Source organism: Ipomoea triloba, chromosome 10 (genome assembly GCF_003576645.1).
Source record: "Ipomoea triloba cultivar NCNSP0323 chromosome 10, ASM357664v1".
Classification (NCBI taxonomy): Eukaryota; Viridiplantae; Streptophyta; class Magnoliopsida; order Solanales; family Convolvulaceae; genus Ipomoea; species Ipomoea triloba.
In genome coordinates, this window is record NC_044925.1 from 4,989,748 (window position 1) to 5,001,548 (window position 11,801).

The following is an 11,801-nucleotide window of genomic DNA, read 5'->3' on the forward strand; positions in this document are numbered from 1 at the left end:
ACACTCAATTCATAAATTATTGCTCTATACAAATTTTCCCGTTTAATTATGTTGAAAGTGGCAATTTCGATAAATCCATTACTCATAAATTTTGTTAACATTGAAATTTTATTTTGATTTGACAAATTATTAGAGGAAAAATTGGTCATTTTGTAAAATTTTATACAGAAAAATTTTACAAAAATAACCAATTTATCCTCTAATAATTTGGCAAATCAAAATAATTTTTAAATAATAAAATTTATAAGTACTGGATTGAAACAAACACTTTCAACATAAAGGAAAAATATTGTATAGAGAAGTAATTTATGGATTAGTTTATGCATAATTAATATAATAGACTTTTTATTTTTTGAATACTACTAACTCTATTACAATGCAGTATCTGTTCATAACTACTTTCTCAACCTATTGAAGCACAAGGGTCAATATTGACTCCACTGAGGCTCGAACCCAGGTTTGATGCCACTGGACCACAAAGTCCTTGGCAATTAATATAATAGACTAAAACTGTGATTTTCCCAATATTATACTCCGTATACTTTTGGCAAATCAAATAGGAAATGCGAATCATCAATCCTTATTCCTTAATTTTGGGCTTCGTAACATCGTTGCATTGTGTAATAATTAGGTTAAAGTGGTTGCCGAGAAGGCGAGGATCTTGTGGTCCAATGACACCAAGTTACTCCCTCATGTGAGAGGTTGTAGGATCGAGTTTTAGTGGAAGCGATATTGACTCTCTGTATTTCATAGGTTGAATAGATATTGCATTGTAATAGAGTCAATGGTTCATTATTTTTTTTTTGAGTATGTTACAATGTAGTATATGTTCATAGCTACTTTCTCAACCTACTGAAACACAAAGAGAAGAGTCCCATTATCCATGTGGAAATGTTAACCGGGACACCGGGTGCCATTATCAAATTTAGCTCTTTATATATATATATATATATCATATTACATCCTTAACTTTTATTTACTTGCCACAATTAGTCATTTATTTAAACTTTTGTCATTTTAGCATTTAATAAAGATTATTAACATAGGAACATGTAATTGTATCATTCATGCATCCTGCCATAACATGTAATTTCTCTTCTTCTCTTGTAAATTCTTTTAATTGAATGATTAAATTATATGTTAACCATATTTATTAAATACTCCGTGGTAAAATAATAAAATTATAAGAGGACAACTAATTGTGGCAAAAAAAAAAGTAAAAGATTTAATGTAATAAAATTAAAAGAGCAGAAGTAGATGTAGTAATATCACAATAATTGATGATTTCTTGAAAATATTTTCTGAAAAATGAGTCATTTTTAGAAATTCTGTTGTAGTGTCTGGGTGCATTCTGGGAAAATTGTTTTAATTTGTTTGGTTCATTTTCTGAAAAATGAGTAGAATTGTATATTTAAACATTTTTATTATTTTATTTGAAACATAAAATTTTTATAATAATATTAAAAATAATGTTATTTATTAATTTGTTTAAATAATGATGGTTTCCAAAGGAAACCAGTCCGTTGGAAACGAGAGCCTTGGTCTGGTAAATGTAAAGATTTTCTCCAATCAACGGAAAATGTTTTCCGTTGACTGAATTTTTCAAGTGCGTCCAAACACTAGAAACTCCTAGAAATTATTTTTCGAGTTTCCAAGTAAATTTTGGTGATTATAAATCGTGTGTTTGTCCAATTTTAGTTAGATCTTAATTTGGTTCGACCATAAGTACCAAGAAAAAAGAACAAGTAAAGTTATAGGTGGCTTAGATGTTAGCTAGTATAATTATAACAGTTGAGGAGTAGCCAATTAGGTAATCCGTTTAAGGAATTTGGAGCACCAAAAGTAAAGCAACCTCAAATAGAATATACACAAAGATGATGTCAAAAGTCATAGTATCATAATGACCATCTTCATTACAATATTTCCATTATTACTGCGACTAAAGGCTATTGCCGTTTCAATAATCATAATAAATTCGTTATGGAAAGAGAAATGATTAGTGATGTGGTCATTATAGTTTAATTTATCTTAAATAAAGCTATCAGAAGCCCTTTTTTGACAAAGAGACAATTAACTAATTAAGGCGTGGCTAAATTGCATTTTTTTTCGTCAATAACTTTTTATGAACAAACTTTCTTTTACCAATTATTATTACTATTATTATTATTATTATTATTATTATTATTAGAAAAAATTACACTTTTCATCCCTAAGTTATAGTATAATTGTAAAATCCGTCCCTAAGTGTTGGTCGTGCTCACTTTTCCCCCTTAAGTTATTATTGGTGTTGCATTTTTCGTCATTTTACTAACTTCTCATGTTCACTTTTTGTCATTGAGCTACACTAAAGTTACAAAGTCCGTTCCTAATGCTTTGTTAGTAAAGGGATGAAAAGTACAACTCGCCAATAATAACTTAGAGACAAAAAGTGAGCATGACTAACACTTAAGAACAAATTCTGTAGTTATCGTATAACATAGGGATGAAAAATGTAATTTTCTATTATTATTATTATTATTATTATTATTATTATTATTATCATTAGTTAAAAACTTTCAGGATGTTGAACTTAACCCTCCCCTCTCAGCGCCTGCTAGCCTCAACTACAAATTCCTAAGCTACTCTTAAACCAATTGTCGATCAATTAAATACTACTATATCAAAAGTTATATCTAGTAGCATAGATGTAACTTTATCTTTTTTTATACTTGCCTAGCAGGCGAGACAACATTTTGATAGTAATTAATATTTAAAAGAAATAAGGGTCAAATAGGTTATCAAACTACACACGATAATGCAAGCATGTCACTGAATCTAATTTAAAAAAAAATCTACAATTGAATCCCTAAATTAATCAATTTCATGCAATTCTTTCAATTTGTAGGTCTCTAACAAGTAACCCTAAATTTAATTTCTTTAAAAAAAAAAAATAATTATTAGAAAAAAAAACAGGATTTCATCACCACGGAGACAAAGTCCCTTTTTTCTAAAATAATTATTTTAAAAAATATTTTTCCATTTAACATATTTTTAGTAAACTCTGATTTTTAGTAATCATATTTTTCAACCGATTATTAGTAAAGTCCTAAACCAATTAAGTGGGTTGAAGCTAGAAAAATAACAAAAGAAAAATATGAAGAGACAAAAATGCACTTACTAATAATAGAAAAAGTCATGAGAAAGACTAAAAATTAAAATCCAAAAACTAATAGTCTGGAATGTTAAATGACAAAAACAATAATTTGAGATTAAATTTAAAATTGCCACCAAAGACAAGTGACCTCTTGTGGAATTAACTCTATCATTCTTTTTTTTTTAGTACTATTGACTCTATTACAAGCTGTATATGTTCTATACTTTCTTTATCTATTGCAGCCTAAAGAGCCAATATCTCACCACTAGGTCCGATCTTGTAACCTTTTTCTCAAGGGAAAAAAAGTAGAAAAAAAAAAGTGCCTTAAAAAAATTAAACTCATGATCAATAACTTTGCTCCAACGTTTAATATTGATTTAAAATCAAATATACGAATGAGACTGTATTCTTGTTGTCGCTGAAAAGATTAGAATCATCGTCGCACTAATTAATTTGGAATTGAATGCAAAATTCAAAGATTGCTCACACATATCTCACATAGAAAAGCAAAGCAGTGTATGTTGGTGAAGTGGATAGGGAAATTAATACGTCGGAATGATAAGACATATGTGTCCTTATCACTTTTCTCCATTGTTATTTCTCTGAAAAGTAAAAATCACAATTTTTCAATTAATTTTATAAGTTTAGGACTTAAGTGCAAAAGTTTTTTTAGATGACATCTCACTTTATGTTGTCCATTGGAATTTTCTTTACTTTTTTTTTTTAAAGGACTTTTATTGCGCTATGAAACTTCTCACTCATCAACAACCAAGTTACTTAGTTTATTGATTACTAGTATTTTTACCCAATCGATGTACGGAATGAATTTGTTATAATATATTAAGAATATTTATATCGATATATAATTATATAAATTATAACATCAAAATATTATATAGTGCAATTGAAGATATAATTTAGATCGATTATGTTATCTAATGTTATCTTTGCTTGAATTCAAGTAAATAATTGCTGAATTAATAGCTAATGTGTAGATGTGCACATGCAGTGCTGAAACAAAAGTAAAAGCAACAGTGAACATGCTCGTCTCAAAGGGTTATTGTCAACCGACTCTCTTTGAGTAAAAACAACAGTGAACGTGCTAAATAGTATATGTATAACATAGAAATAAATAAGCTATCCTAATATGTATATGACGGTAAATATGGTTACCGAGTATATTTGTGTAATAGTGAAATGAAATACAATGAGTAATTAGTTTCAGTACAATAGTGTTTGTGTGTAAGAAAACCAGAGACCCCCTCTCCATTACAAGTTCATTCTTTATACTGAAGGTGCAACGACTCTTCTTCTGGTGAGTGTAACGGACTCGGGTAATAATGGTGGGAGGAGTAACGATGGGGAGCCGCGGAGTAATTCCCCTCTTCAATGTGTTGGACTAATGCACTGTTATGTGGTTGTTTGACTTCCTCGTGACAACTTGCTTTGCCTGTAGTGGTTTCGGGTCGGGTGCTTGCCCAATTAATTATCCTGTCACCAGTCCCCCACTCCCTAGCAGTGAGAGTAGTCGAAGTGGCTTAGGAGTATTAACTTATATCATTAAAGAACATTGAATAGGAATCAAACTCATAACCATTTTTTCTTTTGAAACCACGGCGAGCCGAGACGGCTTTGCGTCGACACTCAAACCCACGGTCAGCCGTGGCTAAGGTCGTGCTGAGGCGTGGCCAAGGTCGATTGCGGCCGAGGCCCATAGTGGCCGAGGGGCGGCCTCGGCCAACTATGGCTGAAGCGGCCCTGGCCAACTGTGGCCGAGGCGCGGCCTCGACCATAAGCATATATTGTTTTGTTTTTCTTTTTTGTGTTTTTTTTTTGAAAGAGATTTTTTTTTTTTTTTTTTTTTGTGTGTGCGCACTTATAGCCGACTTTGGCCATAGGCTCCGTCAAAGGTTGGCTCTTCTGTATGGTAGTGAGCGAGGTTAGGCCCCGCACTATCCCTTAGGCGATAGCGTTTTCGCAATCAAACTTTAAGCTTGACCAAGAAAACACCCTTCTGTCAGGTAGCTACCGAGATCGAATCCCGTGCCGACCCTTAGGAATAGAGTGTAAAACAAAATTTATATTATATATATATATATATATATATATATATATATATATATATATATATATATATATATGGTTCTGCCATAGGAGATTGAAGAAGATGATGATTTTTTGAAATCCCAAATTTACCCTTTTAGTTTGTCTGGACAAATAAACTGAGGACCATTTTGTGTAAAAAAGCATAGTTGGGGACTAAATTGAGAAATTTTGTTAGTCAAGGACCAAATTGGTGAAATACTTATAGTCGAGGGACCAAATCGGAAATAAACTCCTACAAGTAATAAGTAGTTACAAGTGGGTTGCTAAAATAGTGCAGGTTGCAATTGTAAGATGCACTTTATGAGCAAGTTGCTACAAAAGGTGCAGGTTGCAATTGCAGGGTACAATTTATGAGCAGGTTGCTATTATAAAGTGTGAGTTACAAGTGAACGGTTACACGGGGTGTAGACCGCGATGTAGAGTGACGTTGTAGGGTGAAGATTACAAGTCGGAAGTAGTCGTTATTACAATGAGATGATCATGAGAAGTGAAGGAGAGACCCTCCTATTTACACAAACAAAGTCGGTCTACGCATTTAATGCACTTACTGGACACAGTGTACAACTTGTCCTACAAATATATAGCAATTGGATTGCAAAGAAGTAGGTTTAGTGGTTAAGTGTGATAGTTGATCTTAAGCCATGTAGAGTACCTAGTGGGTAAGGTTTTTACTTGTACACTAAAGATGAGTGACAAGTAGATATGACCAACTGATCGACCAGGCAAGACTGTACTGGTCGGCCCGGAAAAAATCTCAACTGATAGTTTCGGGAATCAACAAGTGAATGTAATCACACATTCAATCGATCAAGATCATGTAGGTTGGGCCTAGATTAACTCAACCGGGCAAAACTCAAAGGAATAGGCCGGAGATTTTTTTTTGACCACCGAGAGGTCTCATTGTTGAGAAGCGAGATAGATATAATACTCGACTGGGCAATATCGTACAAGTAGGACCGGGATAACTCAAACGAACTAACCGGGAGTTTTTTTAACCACCGAGAGGTCTCATCGCTGCGAAGCGGGATAGATACAACACTCGACCTGGCAAGATCGTGCATGTAGGGCCTAGATAACTTAACCGGGCAAAACCTCAAACTGACCAACCACGAGTTTTTTTTCTTTTTTTTTTAATGACCATCGAGAGGTCTCGTCGCTGAGAAGCGAGATAGATATAATACTCGACTGGACAAGATTGTGCAGGTAGGGTCTGAATAACTCAATCGAGCAAAACCTCAAACAAATCAATCAGGAGTTTTTTTTTGTTTTATTTTTTTTTACAACCACTGAGAGGTCTCATCGCTGAGAAGCAAGATAGATACAACACTCGACTAGGAAAGATCGTGTTGGTAGGGCTGGAATAACTCAACCTAACGAAACCTCAAACGGACCAACTGGGAGTTTTTTTTAATGATCACTGAGAAGTCTCATCGCTGAGAAGCGGGATAGATATAACACTCGACCAGGCAAGATTATGCAAATAGGGTTGGGAAAATTCAATCGAGCAAAGCCTCAAACGAATCAACTGGGAGTTTTTTTTTTTTTCATTTCTTTTCTGTCAACAAGGATAAACCATTACAGGTAGGGCCGGGGATGCTCAACCGATTAAAGCCTTTACAAGTTGAGTGGAGAGTAGTCACTCGTTTAAAATCAATTTTAATATTGACGGTCAACCGACTGCTCTTCTAGTGTTATTTCCCTATGTTCCATAGTCCTTTGAGACTTCAACCTTGAGTGGCTTTGGCTATCCTGGGGCTCAATCGAGACTTGATACTTTTTCGAATTCGGTCAAAAATACTTTCTCGTTGAGTTACGTCAGGTTGTTGGTGACCTCCACATCCTTCCTGATTAGGTCTTCATAGTTGGTCTTTCACTTTTATTTCCTCCGACTACTCGATCGGTCTGTTTGAGTTACCTGGTCGGCCTGCCACTTTTTTCTCCTCCAAGACGTGATTTTGGGGTTGCGGGGACCATTGTTGGACATGCCACGTAGCTTGTTGATGCTGCTCCGCAATTGGAATTTGAGGAGTGGATGCTACAAAGTAGTATCCGGGGGTCCCTAACCATGGTTGATATGTCTGGGAAAACGCTTGCAATGGATACAACACATCTTGTTGTGGAACACCTAGATGATATTGCACTATGGTCCTAGCTGACACGCACCATGTTAAGGATAACAGGGTATACGTTATAGGTACTTGGATATTTGGACATGGCACACCACTCAAAGCTACCAAGACGGTTAGATGGACTATACTCTGACTGGTCAGTTGTTCACTAGCTGGAGGCGATGTCGTTCACTAGCTCTCTCGATCGATCTAACTATCGTCGCAAATTGTTTTCTTGGAGCGTTTGGCCATATTATTGGGATAATATTTAACCTGGCGGGTTGAGCCTTCCCATTGCATATAACTCTGGCTCTGACTCTTCCTATTGTTTGCCATCTCGATTAAGCAAGGTGGATTTTGACGTGAAAAAAGTAACGAGACAAGTAGAGTGTCTCGCTCGGGTCCCCACAGATTGCACCAATGATAGCGTAAATGGAACCGGGGGTTACGATTACACTAAGAATACATATATTTTGTGAACAAGTGGGAGAGCACTCATAGGTCAACTGGTCGGTCTACCGTAGGGTGATCGGGCAGTCCGAGGCTGAATAATACTACAAATAGTAAGTAGTTAAAAGCGGGTTGCTAAAATAGTGCAGGTTGCAATTGTATGGTGCAATTTATGAGCAGGTTGCTACAAAAGGTGCAGGTTGCAATTGCAAGGTGCAATTTATGAGCAGGTTGCTATTATAGAGTTCAGGTTGCAAGTGAACGGTTACACGGGGTGTAGACCGCGGTGTAAAGTAACGTTGTAGGGTGAAGATTACAAGTCGAAAGTAGTGGTTGTTATAATGAGATGATCATGAGAAGTGAGGGGGAGACCCTCCTATTTATACAAACAAAATCGGTTTATGCATTTAATGCACCTGCTGCAAATGGCTTGACGTGGCGTCTTCTTGTTGGCTTAGTTAGACAGCCGCTCCGCAGGCTACACTTAGGTTGACTGGTCGAGGTTGCAAAGCCGCTATGTACGCAAGCTGTCAATCGCCGCCCTATAGGCGCAAGTTGGACTGGTTTGCTGGTTGTGTAAGTTACGTTTTCGGCTAACAGGTTGAGTCACCTTGTAGACCGACCGATCATCCTACGATAGACCGGTTGTGTGGCTTTTCATCGGGGTGATTCCAAGGGTGATCCGAGAGCATCTTCTTTTGTCACGAGGCCTATCGATACGAGCGGTACGGTTGAGCACAAGTGATTCATCTTAGTCGGGTTGATGGCTATGACGAATCGATTCGGTGACTTCCTCACGAAACGACTATACGGATTAGTACTTTATGCGTATTTACCCATCAAGACACATAGCGCATTATGGACTTAGCTAGATTGAAAAGACAAGGTACAAAATTCATACTTGTAAAGTACAAAATTTACAACACAAGGCACATGCACATGTTATATATTTACTTATTTTTCAAATTTGATTTAGGTACATAATTTGTGTTCATAGGCACAAAATTTCAAAACACAAGACACATAAATTCGCAACATAAGACACAATTACTAATTTATTCCAAGTTCAGAATTCATACTCATAAGGTACATAATTTCATAATGCAAGATACAAAAAGTCATAACACAAAATACAAATGCATGAATCAAGGTTCATAGTGTATATTGAACCCTGGTCTATTGTATAATGATTGGAGCCTCTCAGAGGCCACAAAACCATGAGAGAAAATGACAAATTTAATATTTAAGCATGGTGTGTTAATGATCTTCACGTGGCATTGTAATAATATTATCCAAAGTTACAAACTAACATATGTTTTGTTGAGAACATGTTTTGTTTTTTTTGTTTGTTCTTTTTTTTTTTTTTTTGGTTGTTTTTGTAATTTGTTATATGAAGATTTGTCTAATTGTTTCACTTGCATTTTGCACTTAAACTTGTTCCAATTGAATTTAACTATATTAACTAAAACCGAACAAAAAAATCATTATCAGTTTTATTTTTGTTTGAATTGTTATATAATCTAACCAATTTGCAATGATTTTATTTTTTTATTTAACAAATAAGTTGATCCAATCCCAACCATGCATATACAATCCTAATAGATTCACATATCTTAACTTAGTATGGTTTACTTTCATGCGGTCATTTGCCGACTAGGGTCGTAACATGAGGTTTACTCAATACCGTGGTTGAAAAAATCGTTAGGCGTTCCTTGGGCGCTAGGGGGCGCCCAATATTTTTTATTTTATTTTTTAAAAATTTGTTTAAATTTTTTAATTTTACGACTTGATAGTTATAAACTATTTAATACTTTAACAGTTAATTCTAAAATATTAAATATTAACCTAAAAAATGATTGACAATTGAACTGTAAAAACATGAGTGTTATCACTTTGTTTATACCTGCTGTCTTCTTGATTTCAGATATCAAACTTCTCAACTTATAGTAATCTGACCGTTGTACTGCTCTGGATCGTAATGGGTGTACTGGTTTACTACATAAAAAATATTAGCAGCGAGGTAATTGCTAACTATGATCTTTAAGCACATTGCACTGATGCACTCTATGGTGCCAGTTCTAACTATTTCTTTTATGGGGAATTGTCTTAATGCAAAGAACATTGTTTGCTAACTTATATTTATATCATATTTGGTGCATAAACTCTAAGTGAATAAAATGCCTATATATCTGTTGCAACAATAGTTGTAGACTCCTTAGACCGCGTTTTGTTTTTACATGTTTTTCTGTTCCTCTTGCTTTTTCTGAACCTGCTCTCAAGCAGGTCTAGACTCTAGAATGGCTTTCTAGCATTTAGCTTTACAACATGGAGGTAAAATGTTATATAAACACTTCATTGAGGTTACTTATTTCAGCAATCAGGGGCAAAGGCAATGCTTTTGCAGAAATGGCGCTTTATTATTTATATTATGAGTGTGTGAGTTTGTACAGGATAAGTAGAGTTAGAAATAAGGGCACATCTAGTAACCAGAAAAATTAAAACATTTCTGAAAACATGTTTTTTTTTTTTTTTTTTTTTTTTTTTTTTTTTTTTTGGTTTGTTTTTTGTAATTTGTTATATGAAGATTTGTCTAATTGTTTCACTTGCATTTTGCACTTAAACTTGTTCCAATTGAATTTAACTATATTAACTAAAACCGAACAAAAAAATCATTATCAGTTTTATTTTTGTTTGAATTGTTATATAATCTAACCAATTTGCAATGATTTTATTTTTTTATTTAACAAATAAGTTGATCCAATCCCAACCATGCATATACAATCCTAATAGATTCACATATCTTAACTTAGTATGGTTTACTTTCATGCGGTCATTTGCCGACTAGGGTCGTAACATGAGGTTTACTCAATACCGTGGTTGAAAAAATCGTTAGGCGTTCCTTGGGCGCTAGGGGGCGCCCAATATTTTTTATTTTATTTTTTAAAAATTTGTTTAAATTTTTTTAATTTTTACGACTTGATAGTTATAAACTATTTAATACTTTAACAGTTAATTCTAAAATATTAAATATTAACCTAAAAAACATGAGTTTGAACAATTTAGAGTTATTTCGCTCAAAATGATGTCGTAGGAGCACATCCCTCCATGGTAAGCCAAAGCGTCACGTCTCGAATCAAGCAAGGGCTAAATTCTGCCAACCCAGTCAATGCCCAACAATCCCCCTCCCAGCACCTGCCACAACCTTTGAACACCTAGCCCAGTTGCGCAGCATGCCTGACTTGGTCCTTAGCCTACGCGCACCCATCATCCCCTCCTGGAACTGGACTTGGCCCGACTTGCGCCACATCCCATTTGGGACTAGACTCGACTTTCGCCTCGCCATCGATTCAAACTCGTGACCTCGGCTCTGATACCAATTGATGGATGAGTTCCTTGGCTACCTGGTTGCCATATCCTTCTCAAAACCAATTGGTGATACCCTCCATGGTAAGTCACAACGTCACGTCTCGAATCGAGCATGGCCTGAACTTAGCCAACCCAACCGACGCCCAACAAGAACAATAGCTAATCGGCCAACTAGGCAAACCTAGTCGGTTTCTAGACGGCCAGCCGCCTAGACCACAGATTATGCTGATAAGCTAAGCCGTCGGCTAGCGCCTAGCGCCTAGACGCTGATTAATTGGTGCCTAGGCGAAATTTTTACAACATTGCTCAATACACACATTCAAATAGTGGTTATGAGTTTTCCTCGTTACTTTAAAAATAAAAATCACACATTGAAACTCGAACTTCCTCAAATTTATAAAATAAAAATAAAAGTAAAAATAAATATCACACAAATTTTAAACACTCAATTGGTATGTACATAAACACCATGCATTATGTGCAAATTTCACCAACTTAACACACAAATGTATCAAATCTAAATTGGATTGTGAAGGTTATGATTTGCTTAACTCTTAAGAACCCAACAAATTAAAATATATAATTAAGAAGAGTGCAGTGCAGTCTCTTAGTCGGAACAATATATCATTTTCAGACCG